General features: G+C 39.6%; 1 long non-coding RNA gene across 2 annotated transcripts in view; it reads left to right on the top strand.

Moving 5' to 3' along the window:
* The window catches only part of LOC108352762 (uncharacterized), a 127,925-nt gene that overhangs the window by 55,817 nt on the left and 51,630 nt on the right, over nt 1-20,478 (top strand). The window contains exon 2 of one of the 2 annotated variants that reach the window (XR_005493283.2): nt 18,634-18,685. The exons of the other annotated variant lie outside the window; for it this stretch is intronic. This is a non-coding gene — a long non-coding RNA (uncharacterized LOC108352762). The remainder of the gene's footprint in view (nt 1-18,633; nt 18,686-20,478) is intronic. 2 annotated transcript variants of the gene reach the window in all.

Here is a 20,478-nt window from a genome sequence, read left to right as displayed (position 1 = left end):
AGCTTGACTGAACACAGCTCTAGTTAATTCCAATGCTTCCTTTACTATACATGAGTTTGAACAGCTGACAATTTGTAATGAGACCTCCCTTTCCCCCCTCTTATCCTTATAAACACACACACACACACACACACACACACACACACACACAGAGAGAGAGAGAGAGAGAGAGAGAGAGAGAGAGAGACACAGGCATACCCCTGTCTTCTCATCCTCCTTTAGATTTATTACCACTAACCTTTTACCTTCTAACACTGCATCAAAATCCAACTGAGTTCTCTAGACCAATGTTTGGCGATTGTTGTCTGTCACTGACCAGAGAGTAAGGAATATGAACTTTGAAACCATACATTTTCTTTCACAATACAGGCGTCAGAGCAAAGGAAGAACATGGACTATACACAAATGAATGTCTGTAGCTTTCTTCCAACAAAACTATTCACAAAAAGCATCAGTAGGCTAGATTTGGACCATAAGCTGTGATTTTAGGGTCATCCTTTAAACAATCCAATCTTTTTCTATCCTACACAACAACTTGTTACCTTCTCTCTGTCCTCAAGCATACATCCTTCACCCATGACAAGTTCTTTCTATTAACCTTGCTCTAGGTCATTATTAAACATTCGAAGAATTAGAAGAGAGGATTCCCATGTTCTTTGCTTTCTGGATGTTTGCCTATATATTTCTATATTTTGCCTTTTACCTGTGGACAAAATACTTTTTCCCCTTCTGAGGATAGCGCCATCCTCCCCTCAGTCCCTATATCAGCAGTCTGTTTCTTTGCATCTACTGCAAGAACTGTTTGAGCGATCTACTCTTTTTTGTCATGCATATTTCCTCTTTCATATATTATTTATGTCAGCATATAAATATTCTATAGGTGTTTCTATCTAAAGATAGGGAAAGAATAGATAAAGGAAAAACCCATCCCTTCTACTTCATATACCTTTTCTGCTCCAATTCCACACGTCTGTTCTTATAACACCTGCAGTGAGCTTTGCTATTATCTCCCTTCAGTCCTCTTCCTTATCTTGAATCTGTGTTAATCTAGTTTCTATCTTCACCATTCTACGAAGGCAAACCACTAGGCTCTTGGCAATTGTCTGAATAGCTGGAAAGAAAGTAATATGAACTTTCCAACCGTAGGTTTTCTTGCACAATTCAGCCATCATAGCAAAAGAACACAGATTCTACAGATATGAATCTGTGTGGACTTCTGATCAGGCTCTCTTATTTGAATCAGCGCAAAATAACTTTTGCCAGCAATCCTCAACCCTGCATCACTACACTTCCAGAAATCACTGAAGGTCCACGACTTCTTAGAGACAATTGCTCACATTCATGGGCTGCAATCTGTTCTAAAAGATGTACTCTTGGAATTTCCTGACTTGGAGGTGTTCACAAATGTCAGTAATTTTATGGAGGTAGGTCAGTGGCTGCCTGGAGTAACTATAGCAACTCTGGAAGAAACTCTCTGGGCTCAGGCACTCCCTTTTAGGGCCACAGCTCAGAAAGCAGAGATCATAGTCCTAATGCAGGCCCTGAACCTAGCATAAGACAAAGTTGTCAGTATTTGTAGGGACAGCAGACATGCCTTACCTACCCTTCATATACATCGAGCCATATTCCAGGAGAGAGGCCTTATTGTGGCTGAGGGGAAATCAATAAAAACAATTCAGAAATGCTAAAACTTATCTCTGCTCAATGGAACTCAAAAAATGGTTTCTGTGATACATTACCCAAAGTAACAAAAATGAAACTCTAAGGAAACCAAGAGCAACAGAAGGGCAAACTTGGCAGCTAAGTAGGTAGCTAAGCTGAAATCCATAACAGAACCTGTGGCCCTTCTGACATCAGCCTTGGCTGAAACACTGACCTATTCAGAAGAGGATGATCAATTCTTCCAAAAGCCCCCAACACCACCATCAAGAAAGGATAGAGACATACTACAGACAAGATTGTTCTACTCCAGTTTCCATGATGGACACTTGTAAGGCGGCTACATCTCAGTCCTGCCAAGCTATCAACACTCCTATCCCAAAACTACCTCATCCCTTCCTTACAAGAAATTCTCAAAGATATTGTCTTTAAGTGTATGACATGCCAAGCAGTGAACTCTATCCAAGAAACTGGCTCCAGAAATCAGGGGAAGGAGGAGAGGGGAACAGCACCTACAGTTGGCTTCACACAGGTAAGGCCTGGAAAGTATAGTTTCAAATACCTCTTAGTTTTTATGGATACTTTTTCAGGATGGACCAAAGCCTTCCTGACTAGGCAGGAGACAGTACAAGTACTGACAAAGAAACTTTGGATAAGATTATACCTCAGTTTTGGGTGCCAACAACCATTGGCTCACACCATTGTGATTGGCCCAACATTTGTGATTCAGGTTATACAGAGAGTGTCACAAACAATGGGGATGGATTAATTGAAACTATATCACACACACACACACACACACACACACACACACAGACACACACAGACACACACACACACACACACACACACACACACTCCCCAGAGCTCAGCTCAGCTAGAAAGAATGATGACCCTAAATTAACCTTAGGGACTGGTGAGGACTGGACAGCATTTCTCCCCTTTGTTTTGTTCTGTGTTAAAAATACTCTGTACCCTCAATGGCTCACTGCCTATGAAATAATGTTTGGGAGGCCATCTCCTATGTATCTATCCAAAGTCAGGTCTGAAACGTTGGCAGAAATATCTACCCTTTTCCTGCTCAAATATATTCAGGTGTTACAAACTACCCAAGACACGTTTTATCCATTCCTTAGTCATCTTTACATACTGCTATTCCTGAAATTCCACACCCACAAATCATTGGCTTAGTGTGAATTAGGGGTCACTGAAGGAGATATTCTCAGTCTATTGTTAAGGCCCTCATACTGTGAATCTGACCACTCCAATAGCTGTGAGGGTAAATAGAGGGTAAATGGAACCATCACTCCCATTTAAAGCCAGTCTCAGCTGGAAGAACTGACACAGATAACCCCAAAGAATTGTACCAGTCAATGAGACCTTCAGGATCCCATGAAAATAAGACTTATATCTGTCTAATTTGGCTATCCCTTACGATTCCCTCTTTCTCTGACCATTCCCTTTATAGACATACCATTTGGTAATGAAAACTCACAGAGAAGAACACAGGGAGAATCATTGCAAGAGTGTCCCGACTTGACATCTATAAGCCCCAAGTTTCAAAGTGGACTTAGATAAACTTTTGCCAGACCTTGGGTCAAGCTGCCTCCCAAAGAGCTCACCATGGCATAAACATATAGAGGCAATTAACTATCAGAAGGCTGCCATACTGTCCAGATTTAAAAAGAATACCATTTCTGATCCCAACAATTTTATACATGTCCTATAGAAAGAGCCGGAGACCCCTACTGTCAGGAAGATGAAGAGTTCTATTGCCCTTATTGGTCCTACATGACTTGGTAATGACAACTTAATAGATATCAAAATTGAAAAAAAAAAGTGAGAGAGAGAGAGACTTGTAGGGCAGCCCAGACCTATAACCTGGTCACCATTACCCTTAAAAGATACGACAGGTTCCTGCATCATGAATAGAATGACAGCTATCCATGGGACCTCGTGGAATGGGCTAGCAGCAAAGACCCAGGTATGCTTTATACAATCCATGAATTAGCCTTACTGTCAAGCTGAAGCCCATAGGACCCCCGGTGAAACACCCAACAAGAGCTAACACACAACTCCCTCATGGCAAACCACTCTCATGACTACGCAGAGACCAGTGACTCTCACTCTCCCCAACCAGAGGGTCTAGACTCCCCAATGGATACAGGTCTGGTTTTTGCTAAAGGGTCCCCTCTATTTCATATAATTGATGCCACCTATAAATGTTTGAATGTCCCAACCACAACTTAACGAGGGATTGTTGGCTCTGCTCAGATCCACAGACTCCATACTAAATTGGACTCATGATGTAAGAAGATTCATCCACTTAAACCCTAACCACTGTCTTTATAGACAGCTCATCTACCCTGTGTACATGGGAGACAACTTGACATTACGGGACTTCAGAGGGACAGGCACCTGTTTTATGTAAGACAGGATGGATGACCAAAACTGTCTCCAGTATCTTTTCAACTTATCTCCATGACTGACCACTTTCAGTACAAGGTTAACTAGGCCCCTAGTTCTGTTTTTTCTGGTCACATTTTATGCCCTGTGTGTGATAAACTTCATTTTTTTTCTTTTTTTCTTTTTTTCTTTTTCTTTTTTTTTTTCCGGAGCTGGGGACTGAACCCAGGGCCTTACGCTCGCTAGGCAAGCGCTCTACCGCTGAGCTAAATCCCCAACCCCAATAAACTTCATTTTACATTTTGTGCAAGATATCATTAATGCTGTTAAGCTTATGGTCTTGAGGGTACGATACTACACTTTGTATAACGGACAAGAAGTAGAACATCAAAGATTTATTCAGGTACAAAAGAACAAGGGGGAATGTTAGGAAACAGTTTCCTGAGTTCAGCCATCCCAAGAACGTAATCTACCTTACTGGCAAGAAAGAGAAAAAACAAACAAACAAACAAACAAGAAACCAAACCAAACCAAAAAACCAAAACCAAAACAGAAATACAACAACAATAAAAAAAAAACGAAACCAAAACCAAAACCAAAAAATACCCCAAAAAACAAAAAACAAAAAAACAAAACAAAACAAACAAACAAAAAAGAAAAGATCCTGAGTTCATGTTCCTGGCCTCAAATCCTATCCTGCTCCTTCAGATGTTTCATGTTTGCCTATTAGCCAGTAAAGAATGCAGAGAGGGAAGCCATTATCCTGTTTTCTAAGGCACACAAGTCATAAATGTGCTGCCTGTCTTGACTTAATTAACTATGTGCAGCTTGCCCACTCCTTGGTTGTTTTATCATTCTGAATTCTGGATCTCCTGGTTCAATTGACTGTGTGCTGTTTACCCACTCCTTTCTTTCTTCATCACTCTAACTTCCAGGTCAGAGTCTAGGAAAAGACCTGACTGTAAAAGCCGACTCAATGAACCTAAAACCAGGTTATGCAGATAAGGCCCAGGCACCAATTTTAACTTCCCTGTTTAATCCCTTGTGTCAAAATAAGATTGGTTAATGCAACAGCCCACCTGCTCCTCCCCCCTACCCCGAGTTTTGTACTTCCATATTTAAAGATAATGTATGATCTCTCATTTGAGATATGGTTCAGATCCCGAACTGGCCACCTCCCTGTGTGAACAGAAAATAGAGCTTTTGTTTTGAGTTTCTTTCTCTGATGTGAGTTTTCTTGGCTTCCACTCCAAACCCAATAAGCTGCACAGATTCTTAAATATCGTGGTAGGTAACTGACCTGTGTAAATCACAGGTATGGACATGAAACACATGGACAGCCTTTGTTTTGTTGTTGTTGTTGTTGTTGTTTGTTTGTTTTTTGTTTTGTTTTTTTGTTTTTTTTTTTGTTGTTGTTGTTTTTATTATTAACTTGAGTATTTCTTGTATACATTTCCAGTGTTATTCCCTTTCCCGGTTTCCGGGCAAACATCCCCCTCCTCCCTCCCCTTCTTTATGGGTGCTCCCCTCCCCATCCTCCCCCCATTGCCGCCCTCCCCCCAACAATCTAGTTCACTGGGGGTTCAGTCTTAGTAGGACCCAGGGCTTCCCCTTCCACTGGTGATCTTACTAGGATATTTATTGCTACCTATGAGGTCAGAGTCCAGGGTCAGTCCATGTATAGTCTTTAGGTAGTGGCTTAGTCCCTGGAAGCTCTGGTTGCTTGGCATTGTTGTACATATGGGGTCTCGAGCCCCTTCAAGCTCTTCTAGTTCTTTCTCTGATTCCTTCAACGGGGGTCCTATTCTCAGTTCAGTGGTTTGCTGCTGGCATTCGCCTATGTGTTTGCTGTATTCTGGCTGTGTCTCTCAGGAGCGATCTACATCCTGCTCCTGTCTGCCTGCACTTCTTTGCTTCATCCATCTTGTCTAATTGGATGTGGACAGCCTTTGTTTAACAGGGTGTGTGTGTGTGTGTGTGTGTGTGTGTGTGTGTGTGTGTGTGTACTACACACACAGGTGCATGTGGATTGCTGTCTATGTGCAGGTAAGGGCAAGCTTAAGGTAAGACTAAAGCCTGTGATTGGGCAGTGGGTAAGAAAGTGGGCTGAGAGTCTTAGAGAGAGGAGAGATAGGGAGAGACAAGAAGAGGAAGGAAGATGGAGGAAGAGAAGGAAGAACCAATCTGAGTGGCTTTACATAGCCACGGGTAGCTATGAATTAAGGGATGAATTATTACTAGACAATTTGTCCAATCTAGTTATGCAGCTTATATCAGTATCAATTGGCTCTGAGTTCTTTGGGCATATACTGATATAAATCTGACTGACAAATTATTAGAGTTTTGATTTTACCAGGTTTCGGGGATTTGTGACAGCAAATCACAGTGGGCAGACAGCTGAGAATACAACCAGAATCCTCAGCAGGACAACAGTGATTTCGGTGGTTGCTGCATGGGACCCATGCAGACGCTAGGGTCTGGAAGGTGGTGCTAGTCATTGTTAGTGTGAGATGATATTATACACACACACACACACACACACACACACACACACACACACACACACAATTCATGCAACAGGTGCGTGCCATGGTGCTCGTGTGGAGGTCACAGAACAGCAAAAGTCAGTGCCCTCCTTCTACTCTGTAGGTTTGTAAGTTTTGGGGATTGAACTAACATCTTTAGATTTGGTAGCAAACGCCTTTAGCCATTGAGCCTGCTTAATGGCCTTATAAATTACTAATGATATTTTCCCCATTCAGTAATGTATATGACCACACTCTTCACTGGCATCCATGTTAATCTTTAAAAATATATGCACCTGAGTTTTCACTCGTTGCCACAATCTGTTTGGTTTCTTTTTTCACAATGTAAATTGTATATTCAATATCTAAGATAGGTTAGTATCTTGATGAAACATTAACCATTGTTTTTGAATTCTGTATCTCCTTTCTGTGTCCACACAGAATATACAGTCTTCATCACAATGTCTAGTGCTATCATTTGCCTAGGACAGGTTATGTCAAGAATATCTTTCCTGCTTTAATTATTCTAACAAAATAATATTAATGAAATGAATTTTTAGAGAAGATATTGACTTTGATTTTACTTATTTGTCATATGCTAGGAGGTAAGTTCAGCTTCATGATAATTTTAAATATTAAAAGGAAGAAAACAAGAGAGCCCAGTCCCCATGGCAACTACAGCTACTATGTATCAGACTGTGGACATTCTTACTCCTATGTATGCTTCATTTTGGTGGCCATGTTCTTAATTACTTATTATTGACTATTATTCTAATTTTCCAGAAAAAAATGAGTGAAACAATTCGGCAAATTTCCACCATTCAATCAATCTATTCTAGCCTTCTGTCAAGGCAAAATTAATTATGTTTATTTCCTTAATAATAATCTTGTCAATCTTGGAGAGAAGCAACATGACTCACTAGGCCTCTTCGGTGTCTTCTCACTGGTGCCCCTCTCAAAGGTTATTTCACTCATTTGCCCATCTGTAGGCTCAGAGTTCACAGGCTGGTTTAGAATTTTCAAAGTGCTGAATGTGAAGGACTAAGTTGCTTGTAAGAAGAAGAATGTTGGCATGTTGTCTAATGACCTATGTGAGAGTCAGTGGTATACAATTACAGCAGGAACTGCCTGCTTATTCGTGCTGAGTGAATGAACCACTGTTTGAATCAGTATATTCTGTAGAATTGGGTTAATCATGTGTCTTGTGAGTCTTAGAAAATTCAGCTACTCAGTATGTGTATCATGCTTATGAAAATGCTTGGTATTATGGTTAGTGATTTTAACCTCCCTTTGGAAAGGACATCATTTGGATTTTGTCTCCCTGAAGCTTTTGATTTTGTCTTGATTTGACACATCAATTCAAAGAACAAATCTAAGAAGCAAAACCAAACCAGACAAAAACACATCTGCCAAATCCCTGGAATGCCTCATTAGTTCAAGTAAATGTCAGCTTGGCTGTTATTTTTCATGGAGGCTGGGAGGTTATTTTTGTTGTTACTGTTGTTATTATCAGTGCTGTTATTTCAGAGGTTGAAGAACTTCACAAGGACATAGTAAAAGCTGACAAATCAATTTTGAATTTGGGATGATGGAATATGTAATGGTAGTCTTATGCCATGACTCCTGGGTGTGCAAAGAAGTCTGCTGTTGACCAAATATTATGTTAGACATGACAGCTTACACTAGTTTTGATTTCCCTTTGGGAGATCTTGCCATGTCTTGTTTTGTCTGAATGCTTTGTTCATTGTGTATACGAAAAACAAGATTACTACCTTTGCCAATACAAACAATACTTTTCTTTGGAGCCTTTCCACCTCTATCTTTTCTCCTTGTCCTTCACTTTCTCCTCCCTTCATCTTTCTCCTGAATGCAAACTAAATGAGTTTAATAAATTCCTCTGAGTATCTATGACAGAAGATACTGCAATAAATATGCGCTAGAGTAAGATTGGAGGTTAGACAAGTTCTAATTGAGAAGCATAAACGCCTCCATTGAAAACTATTTTGTTTTGTAAACAATATTTTAAAACGTGAGAGTTACTCTTCTTTGGAATTGTTTTTACATAGAACCTAATGGTACGGCAACAGCTGAAGGCCCCTGGAGAAGACATTTATCAATTCTCAGCTAAGTGCTGCTTGACAGGTGATGTAGGCATTCCCTGAGAAGACAGACTGAAATGCTTATATTTGTATATTTCATGCTTTGGGCTTCTCATCCCCATAATCAGCTGTCATTACCTGCTAGGGAAGAAGGGTTAATTCTTTTGTTAGTTACTCCCCACTGCAGAGGGCTTCTTCTCCTCCAAACCTCCAATCAATGCTCCTCCCCACCTTTGAGTTTTTGAAACTGTGACTGTGCACAAAGATGAGGGAGGCAGTTTTCTTCAGGAGAACTAAATAGAAATCAGCGTAGAAACCTCAACCATTTCTTTTCCTACTTTGCCTCACACATGTCTTTTCAGGAGAATGTACAGCCTACCAATGCTCACCCGATCATTCTCTTACCGCTCAAAGTGTTTCACTATGAACTCCCTTACCTGGCAGCCTCTTAAACAGAGAACCCATGACCCGGGAAAGTATACATATGGAGTGAGATCTTCATTCTTGCAAGTGCCAGCTGATTTAACTGCACTTCAGGGATGAATGACGCTATGCTGAAGCAGCAGTTTTTACTAGATGTTGACAGAGTACCAGGGACCTTTTAAAGGTAGTAAGTTAGATGGTTTTGATTTTCAGTAATTAGGCTTTATATAATATTGCAGAGCCTGGGCATGTCAATTCTCTTTCCTGTTTATCTTTTTCGATTCTACCACTTTACAGGGAGCTTGAGTATAAAGACGTATATTTAACATTGCTGAGTCCATGTGCTTCTGATTTTCTCACAGAGGAAAATGGGGCTCAGGATCTTCTGTGTCATCAGCAGCATCTAGCTCTGACATTATGGCTTTAACTATGCTTTTATGTGCACTTGAGTTGCAGCATATTAAGCTGTTTTTTCTTTTTGTCATTTATTTATTTTATGTATATGAGTACACTGTCACTGGCTTTCAACACACCGGATCCCACTACAGATGGTTGTGAGCCACCCTGTAGTTGCTGAGAATTGAACTCGGGATCTCTGGAAGAGCAGTCAGTGCTCTTAACTGCTGAGCCATCTCTCCAGACCCATTCTTAAATGTAATCAGTATAAAGTCAATCTGTGAGTAAATTTATCTCTAAAAAAAGCATGAGTTAGGTTCATATGGGTAAATGATAGTAAACTCTGGTACATTTACTATGTCTGCTAATGGCACTTACATGGCTCTCTATGAGTTATAGCAGACGTGGAAGGTGTTCAGTCTCATGAACAGTTAGAAAATGCTTTTAGAAGGAACACAAAGGATGTACACCTACTATGTGCAGAACCTCTCATATACCTTTTCCTGATCAAACAAATTTCTTCAAGGAATTGTACTGGGTCACAGGCTTGGCAGTATTACTAGTAATAAAGGCATTGCTTGTTTATCGTCTCCATATCACTGTTCCTTAATTTTTAGCATAGTTTGGAAATATCTAGAGTATTTGTCAAACCATATACTGCTGATTCCAATGACAAGTTTACTTCATTGGGTCTCAAGACGAACCTGAAAAATTGTAAGTCTATCAAGTGTGAGAAGATGATTATGTTGTACCAACACATTTTGGATGATGTTGAGAACCTCTCTCTCTCTCTCTCTCTCTCTCTCTCTCTCTCTCTCTCTCTCTCTCTCTCTTTAATTAATTTTTTATTCATTTACATCTCAAATAATATCCCCCTTCCTGGTTACCCCTCCACAAACCCCTTATCCCATCCCCCCTCCTCCTCCCCTTTGCTTCTATGAGGGTGCTCCACCCACTCACCCACTACCACCACCCCACTCTAGCATATTCCTATGATGAAGCCTTAAGCCTCCATAGAACCAAGGGCCTCACCTCCCGTTGATGTCGGATAAGGCCATCCTCTGTTACACATGTAGCCATGGATCCTCCATGTGTACTCTTTGGTTGGTGGTTTAGTCCCTGGGAGCTCTGGGTGGTTCAGTTAGTTGCTATTTTCTTCTTTGGTTGCAATCCCCTTCAGTTCTTTCAGTCTTTCCTCTAGCTCTGCCACTGGGGTCTCCAGGCTCAGCCTGATGGTTAGCTGTGAGTATCTGTATCTGAATTGGTCAGGTGCTGGTAGACTCTTTCAGGGGACAGACATACCAGGCTCGTTTCAGCAAGCACTTCTTGGCATCAGCAATATTTCTCTTCAAATTGGTGGTGCTGGGAAGGAGTCTGCAGAAGATCAAGTTGCCGAGCCATGTACCTCTTTTATTTAAACAAGATAGGGGCAGGGTTGAGACTCTGTTGATCCTTCTGGGGCCTAAACAAACAGTGGAGTTGGTGAGAATTACACAATTCTAGGAAAAGGAGGATAAGCTGCCATTCAAATCATGAAGTTCATGGTCAAACACTGCTTACAAACAGTGTTTTTGACTTGAAGCACTGGAAACAAGAAAGAGGTCTTGTGCTGAAAAATAGGATAATCACAGTCTTAGGATGAATGACTGAATGAAAGAACTAACTACACATGAGGATTTTCTCTGCATACATAACCTAACTGCTTATTGTCACACTTTTGCAAATGTCACCTTCACTACTTGGAGTGGATCTGTATCTCCACCCTTCTATTGGCCTTCCTTTTCAGCTAAAGTGACATGGTGCCCTATGTTCTTTGAGTATGATGCTAGTTGAGTTAAGAGTTTCTCTTTATCAGTCTTCCAAACTCCCTTTACATAATTTTTCAGTGCCACTCCCAGTTTGTATAATTGTCTGCATACATACATTTTTGTAGAAGACTACTTAACAGGAAGGAGTAACATCCCTATAGCAGAGTGGGCATAAAATATCACAAGTATATAAAGAGGTATGGTATAGGTTCTAATCTTGGAATCACCTGGTTATAATATTTTATGAAACTTACTGAAAATATAAGAGAAAAAAGAAGATGTTTTTTCCCAGTGACCTTCTAACCAGCATTCAAGACACATATTCAAGGTATTTCAAATCAACTTTGTTTAGTTATAAAAGTGATATGTATTCATTTGAAGGAAAGGACTTAATAAAAGAGTAATTGAACTGTTAATATCCAATAAATCAAGATTCTCAGTGTTTGGTAATATGTCTACTGTGCCTTTTCTACACAATTGTCTAGGGCATATGTTTAGTTAAAAGCAAAAAGATACTAAAATTTTCAGCTCAAAATCTATTATTTTATATCTCCAGAATAGATTTATTTATTCTATATATTCAGAATGTGTATCCATGTAATCAAACATGTATTTCTTAAACATGTATTTCGTTAACACAAAAAACATTGATTATAATTAGTAAAATTTTCCCAATCAGTAATATTGAAATTTAGCCTGTATAATATTTTGTAGAAATTACTATTCTCTTTTCTGTTGTGTGAGTTGTGTACACATGGGCAAATGTTCCCTAGCTGCTTTTGACTCCACAGATGTAGATTATAAGTTAAACGAAGACAAACCATTAGTATAGATCTTATTCTTCTTTGGACACTTTAATTCTTCTGTACACAGGCATGCATACACACACACACACACACACACACACACACACACACACGAGATTAAAATTAAAATAATGTTCCATCGCTACTCTCTTTGCTCTCATTTCAATCAAGTATCTTGCACATGACAATTACTAATTTAGTGAAAATGATACCCAGAGCAGCAGAGAAGAGAGCTGTGACATAGTCAGTGAGCCGTAGTTTTGTATTGGTGATTATGTATATGGTTTGCTGCAAGACCATTTCATTGATCTGAGAGTGCTTGGCTTGAAAGAAACAATGGCAGCAAACCATGAACAGCAATGCAATGCATTATTATTCCTGGTCTTCTCTCTTTCTCTCTCTCTCTCTCTCTCTCTCTCTCTCTCTCTCTCTCTCTCTCTGCTTTTTTTTTGCTCTCATAATCTGCAGAAAAGCTTATGCTTCAGACCTAATTTTTTCATTGATAGAATAACATATAAATAGTACCAAGTTTTAAAGCTATTATGAAATTTAGGTGGAAAAATACCTGGGAAGTGTACCATTGCAGCACTTGCTAATGAATATTAAGAGTCAAATAATATATTCTAAGGATCAGAAGACCACCTGTATTGCCTGAGCCTTTGCATATGGGGAGAGGGAGGAAGAGAGGAGGTACAATACATGATAAAGAAGTTAGGGTTCGGGGTTGGGGATTTAGCTCAGTGGTAGAGCGCTTGCCTAGCAAACGCAAGGCCCTGGGTTCGGTCCCCAGCTCTGAAAAAAAGAAAAGGGAAAAAAAAAAGAAGTTAGGGTTCAGTTCATTTAGAGTCTTGTTAAGAATGTTTGGATTCTAATGATTCTGAGTCAAAAATTCCTGAAGAGTTCAATGTATATATGCCCCACTGACTTATGCTTTAGCAAAAGATCTTTGTGTGACTGAACTCCCAGTGAATGTGATTGTTGGGGGGAGGGCGGTAATGGGGGGAGGATGGGGAGGGGAACACCCATATAGAAGGGGAAGGGGAGGGGTTAGGGGGATGTTGGCCCAGAAACCAGGAAAGGGAATAACACTCGAAATGTAAATAAGAAATACTCAAGTTAATAAAGATAAAAAAAATTTTAAAAAAGATCTTTGTGCATTTTATTGACAGTAGAGTATAAGGGTTAAGGACAGTTGCTAGCAGTGCCCATGTGTTAGTCGCTGATGTGACCCTGAATGCCAACTGTGAGGATGCTAAGAAATAGAAGTAGAAATGAGCAGATTTGGTGAGACATTTAAAGGAATTGGAAAGAAAAAGTTTAAAAGAGAAGATTTGCCTCATATAAGTTAGTGTGAAAGAAGTGCAAATGGAGCAATTATAGGGTATGGGATGCTATTACAACTGCTTTTATTCATAAAGTATGGAATGTTGCTCAAATATGGAGAAAGGGGTATTGAGAAAATATACAATCAGAAAGTGCTTCAGAATTTTTGACTCACATCTAAGAAGCACAAGAATTCAGACTAATGTACTGGAGCTAAAGATGACTCCTTAAGACAAAAGTATGTACCCCTCATTGAGCACCGGCATATTGAAACATGGATAGGAAAGTGCTTTGTTTTCTAGCTGAAGTGTGGGACTTACACCCACAGATGTTAGGTGCCTATAGGACACTGAGACTTATATGCAACCTGATGCTTTGACACTGAATATATCCCTGTTCTTAGCACAAACTCAAGAGTCACATTATGCCCTTTCTCTGTTTTTTAGGCTTGAAGAATGTGCCATGAATAAAAAAAATGCCATGAATAAATGAATTTGTCACTAATGAATTTGTCATGAATAAATGAATGAGTAGCCAATCCAAACCGAACTACATATAGACAATAATGAAAGAAGATCTGCTGCACATGGCATGAGATTTGTGTCAAGGATGTCCTAATTCTAATCTGGGAGTATAAGCCTGCTTCTATGACTAAATGAAGAGAGGGTACCCTTTTATCACTTTGACATTCTGAAGGAATTCTGGCATTTGTCTCATTTGCCAGTTTTGGGAGGTGATCTTGATTGGGCTGATGTAAAACCTAGTGTGTTATTGAAACACCTTGGAGGGTAATCTTCAAAGATAGACATTACTGCATGCTAGTGAGTTAAGAGAGCATCTCTCTTGCCTGGGGTCATGAACCTGACACAATTAGCACAGGGAAGTCTGCCACACATCTAATCAGAGGTAGTTAATTCGATTCTCTAAAATGAAGCAGAGTGTCAGTTTATCATTAGTCTTGAGAATTATTGCATTCTGCATACCCCAAAAGGGTTCTATTGGATATGAATGATAACAACCTAGAAATGTACTGATGATAATGAGCATCTGATTGTTCTTGGAGAAAAAAGTTCCTGACATGCATGCATGAGTGGTAACTCATGATGGCCAGAAATTTTAAAATTTATGATCATTATAACATGAAAAAATAATTATGAATAATAAAAATCTGTTACAATAATTAGCTGTAATGAATGCTCATGGTGAGTTAAATGAACTGGAACAATTTAGGGCAATAGAACATAATTTGCATTTTGTGTTATGCCAGATCATTTAATCATTACAAGGAAAAAGAGGAAAGAGGATAGGAAAGACAGAGACGGGGGATGATAGATGACCTGATGAGGAAGTTTAGTCAATTGCTAGGCTTTTTGTCTTCCTAGTTTGTAAAAGAAACACAAATTCTGTCGGTTGCTGTCTTTCAAAAATTCCATTTTAACTTTTTATGAAGACAGGATAGTGTAAAACAATAAAAATCACCAATACAGAAGATGCTCAAACACACCTGAGCTTAAACCTGTATGTATTTACTTACGATTTGCATAATCTAGGCAACCTCCTTAGCTGACAGAAGTCTCAGGCTATCTTGAAAGTAAGATACTTATGGGTACAGCCTAAATCTTTGATGTGAAACAAACAGATAATATTAAGGTGATGCTAGGCAAATTCTTACTATGCATCTGCCATTCACATTGGTACTTTCATGGGAACAAAAACATTTGGTTTTGTCAATCCTAATCTCAAGTTGCTATCTCTTTTACAGATTATAAAGCATACATATAAGGCATATGATTTATGAGTGAAATAGTGAAATTCAGAGTCAGGTTCCATTGCTTCTCCAACCAGCCCTTCCCAGGGAACATTCACACAGTACCTAAGCCATAGAGGTCAACATTGCAAGCTAAACTCTGCACCATTGTACATGTGAGTGGATCTTTTTCTCATTAATTCAATACTGTAGTCTACACACATTCAAAGCATTGAGAAATAGCTTTCACATCACCATGTTGGTAGTCCTATCTAGTAGGTGTCCTTGTGCTGTAAGATACCCATGGCCCCTACAAAATGAATTCCTCAACTGCTGGGCAACATGCAGCTCAGGTGGACTGTCCTGTTAGTGCCATTTCTAGAAGAAGTGGGGTATTTTTTGTGCCACTGAGAAGAATTGAAGGGCAGTCATTCACCAGCTCATCCTAGACTCCTGGGCTGACCCTAACCCCACTATCTATGACTTAGCTATTGGAGGCTGATTTGGTGCTAGGCTTGGGTCATTCAGAGTAGCATAAGGTAGAAAAGGTCTAGAATAGAAAAGCAGTTTACATTTGCCCAGTTTCCAAGGTTTCCTTGGATTCTGTCTGCAATTCAAGCACCATGTGCACCTACCATCTCTATTTGGTCTGAGGATACTGAAAAGAGCATCTCGGTGTGCTATTAGTTTTTAAATGGAAACAATGAAGGGGAGACACTATGTTCATAAACCTATATAGAATTTCATGGACTATGTAAAGTAAACCTTGTCTTGAAGAGTTTGTATCTTGTGAGAAATCTATCCTGGTTTACAGTAACAGTAAACAGAACTGGGACTTGTCAAAGTTCGGATAGGTTGGCCCTCTTCATTGTGTTGGATCATAAAACAATGTAAACTCTCAACAGAATGGACATGAGGTAAGAATTCTCACACAGATTAACTTTTTTCCTTGATGAGCTCTCTTCTTCGTTAAGAAAAAAATATAGTAATTAGGATTCCCGCCCTAGCCACTCCTGGCCTTGAAGCTTAGCTCTTGTTTATTTTTGGTTTTGTGTTCGCTTTTTTGTTTGCTTTGTCTTTCACACAAGTACCCATGATTCCCCACTGGCAGCTTTTGTCTGTTCTCTGGTGCTTTGCTTAACAAACGCTACTCAATATCCAAGCATACCTGGAAGTTTATTTTCTACTTCTTTCTCTAGATCTGGATAGTTTTTCCACTTCTTCCTTCTGGACTCTTCTGAGGTAAAATGGTTGGTTTTCATTCCTGGCTTCTTCCCCTTGAAGATATCTCTCTTCGACTGGTGAGACAAATGCTTCCAAGCTGACCAGAGATAGGCTAGAACCTGCTTCTTGGAGGTCGATGTCATTATGCAGGTGAAAGCTGACAAGATGAACTGAGGCCTGCCATTGGACGAGAAGGAAGGGAGGCGGGAATAGAGGTTTTAGAAAGAGAGGTTGAAGCAGGAGAGAAGGAGCTGGGAGAGTCAAGATGGAGACGGTAAAGGATGACCCAGATCCAGTTGGTCTTGAATTGCCAAGGTAGTTGGGATGGATTTCTGTAGGCAAATTTATCTTATTTAGGTTGGAGGTTTTATCCTTATCAATTGGTTGTGAGTTTATTGTGTGGATGCATTGTGGATTGAGAATTTAACTTATAAATCAGATTGTTGTGTTGCAGTTTGTTGAGTCTAGATTTCACTGGGTTGTTGAGAGTGAGTAGAGTCCATGGCACGATAGGCCAGCCTATGCTGGACTTCTAGAGCCCTGATTTTACCCAGTAGATGGTACCAGAGAGTTCGGCCTAGCAGAGGGCTTCAGGGAGAGATACTAACTAAATTATGGTCAGTTCTATTTGGCCCCACGGGTGCCAGAACTAACTCTAGAAACCAGTGTTTCCGCTGCCACGTGGATCAGCTTGCGGACCATGTGGGTAAGAGAGTATGTGTGAGGAGTGTGGAGCTGTTGAGATAAATTAGCGCTGGTTCATACATCTGGAAAAGCCAGAACTAGGGAGATAGCAACTGCCCGGGTCTGAGAGAAACCGGGAGAGAAGAGCCTGGAGAGACGTGCAGAGTGGTTGGCTGCTGGAGCTGGTAGCACCACTTGTTTTGTTTTGTTTTGTTTGTTTGTTTTGTTTTGTTTTGTTTTTTGACTGCAACACTTCTGATAAAAGAAAGCACAGTGAAGTCAGAAAGAGGAAAGATTTCTTTAGCAGCACTAGCTTTAAGAACTGTGCTCCACTTAGAGTTTTCAAGATAGTGCCACAGGGCTAAGTTTAAGGCTTCATTTTCATTGACCATGGAGAACTTGCTATATTTTAGATGGTCTCATTTACTATAAGGACACATTTGTTGATCAGTATTTACTAAAATGTTGCATGCTGACTTTTTTTTAAGGTTTTTAAGAACAAAGTGTGTGTACAACTAACTGTTAATCTGTCAGAATTGAGGAGAAAAACCACCTACCCGAATCATCATAGCCAAATTAATTAAAGCAAGCTTTTTTTTTTGTTTTTTGTTTTTATCTTTATTAACTTGAGTATTTCTTATTTACATTTCGATTGTTATTCCCTTTCCCGGTTTCCATGCCAACATCCCCCTAACCCCTCCCCCTTCCCTTCTCTATGGGTGTTCCCCTCCCCATCCTTCCCCCAACAATCACTGGGGGTTCAGTCTTGGCAGGACCAAGGGCTTCCCCTTCCACTGGTGCTCTTACTAGGCTATTCATTGCTACCTATGAGGTTAGAGTCCAGGGTCAGTCCATGTATAGTCTTTGGGTAGTGGCTTAGTCCCTGGAAGCTCTGGTTGGTTGGCATTGTTGTTCATATGAGGTCTCAATCCCCTTCAAGCTCTTCCAGTCCTTTCTCTGATTCTAAAGCAAGCTTTTTAATCATGTACATGAGCTGTCTTTTCCTAAAAGGGAGAGGGGTTCAAGAGATCTGCATTGGGCAGGGGGATGATAAATTTTTATAGTTCAGGAGTAGAGGAGGGATTGAGATGAGGGATTTTGCAGGCAAGTACGCAGGGTTACAGGGACAAAACATAAGCATTACAAGTTGGTTATAACAAGTCCCTGAAACAAAGACATGTTTGCATGGTGGTCTTAACAAGGTGGCCATAATGAGATGGCCACAATAACCTTTGAAATAAAGGAATGGTTGCATTTTCTGGAACACACAGAACTATTTGTAGTTGATTTTCCAGGTGAGGCATACCCCAATCCCTGAGAAACAGATTTAATCATAAACAGGAATTACTCTATTTTATCCTTGTTATAAGAGGGCTTTCAGGGATATGAAAGAAGTAGGGTAGTTTATCACAGTTTTTCACAGTTGGTGTTAGCGTCAGGTAAAAGTTAAAAGAAAAAAAAAAGCAGGGAAATTCTTAGATTGCCAATTATCGCAGTTCCCTAAACAAGATTTGTTTTGAAATTACTTTCTAGAAAACTGTTTTGTTGAACGGAGAGGACGTGACAGAGACAAGGAAAGAGAAAGGTTGGTTCATATAATTGCTTACCTTTTTACTCAAGGGAAGAGATAATATTTATCATTGCTGATGCAACAGATTTTAGGGGACTTCTAGTAAGCAAAATAACACCCATAATTGAATTTCTAATCTTACCTTTTTCTCAGTGGATCCACTGAAACAATTTTATTCTCGGCTATCAAATTGAAATTTCTTAAGAAAGTAGTATGTAGTCATGTTGTTTGAACTGACTTTAATCAAAGAGTTCAAAGTCCCTTATTCTGAAGTTTAGATTTGTTGTTTTATATTAATTGCATATGTTTGCCATTTCTGGGTCAAAGCAAAATTTTCCCGAAACCAAATATTTTCATGTAAAGACAAGGATAGTTGGACATCAAGATGTATTTTTCCCTAGGATTGGTTTGAAACTATTTCTTTTGATAGCATTCTGCCTGACATGTTCTGTGCACCCAACACATCAAAGCTGAGTCTGTCTTTAAAACAGAGAGGAAGCCCTTTAATTTTGCTTTCCTTAGAAAATGAATGCTTCGATTTTTTCTTTTTGTACACTATTAAAAAAAACCCATCAATAAATTTTCAAAAAAAAAAAAGGTCTTCAATAACCTTGAGTAGAAACAGAGAATGCGCAATTCTGATTTTGAAGTGTAGAAACTGACAGCTGGAGGAGAAGTTGTTAAAGGGGTCACTTGCGGGGTAGAGCTGTAAAATATTTAATGCTGATCTCAGGGGCCAAAATCAGAATGAAGGCCTTCACCTTCCCTTCCCTTCCCTTCTTCGATTGTGACAGGGTGACATAGTGCTTAGTGCCTATCTTTTTCATTATCTTCATCTTCAAACTCATGGGTTCTGGCTTTCTGAAGCACTCGAGCAGTAGCTCACATATTTCTCTCTGCACAGGACGTAGATAACTGAGACCGTGAACAAATGCCTTTCCTGAGAGGATCCATAAAACACTGATTAAAATATTATTGATGAGAACATAGCATGGATAGAAATTACATGAGATGACTGCTGGTTTATGACTCATCAATACTTTGTCTAAAATGTCATATAGATTGAAGTTTTGGAAGAGGGATTTTTAAGAGCTCTCCAAATGTGTGTGTTTCTTACAACTACTGATAGAGGTATATTGAAGTCAATAATACTTCCAAAATTGCACGCTTGTGTTGTTTGTTTTTTAACTCTTCTTGAGCATGTAGAGTCTACTCTGAGGATTGACTGCTGTATTTATCATAAATAAATGACCAAATGCTATACTCAATTATTAGGGCACAAAACTCTACTTGGAGAAGCAGATAAGCAATATCCAACTTTTCTCATCTATTTACATCTTCAACAGATATAGGCTAATGTAAAAGACCAGTGGTCAAGTAAGAACTCCCTACAAGACACAGAGAACCACAAGTTTACTTTTGCCTGTGAAACAATCTTAGGGAGAAGAAAATTCTGGAACAAGGTAAAACTGGCTCTTAGCAGGTCATATAATATATGTTTGATTCTCAGTTTTAGGTAAGTCTTCCTTGACTGTCACATGACACTTTGGAAGAAGAATGTTTTCAACAGTTTCTACTACAAGGGAACCTGTATGGGTACATGTTATACAACACCTCACTATTAGGAATTTCCTCAGCTTGATTCAAGACGTGTTCCTTTTCTGGTTTCTACATAGTTGGTGGCTTTATAAAAGTATCAGTCACAGGCTACAGGCAGATAAGATAAGAATTCTATCCTTGCCCAGATGCCAGGGAGCCGTCTAGCTTGGCGGCTAATACAGCTTGTTTTCTTGAAGTTCCTTGAAGAA

This window comes from Rattus norvegicus, chromosome 14 (assembly GCF_036323735.1).
Source record: "Rattus norvegicus strain BN/NHsdMcwi chromosome 14, GRCr8, whole genome shotgun sequence".
Taxonomy (NCBI): Eukaryota; Metazoa; Chordata; class Mammalia; order Rodentia; family Muridae; genus Rattus; species Rattus norvegicus.
This window is presented reverse-complemented; position numbering and strand designations above follow the sequence as displayed.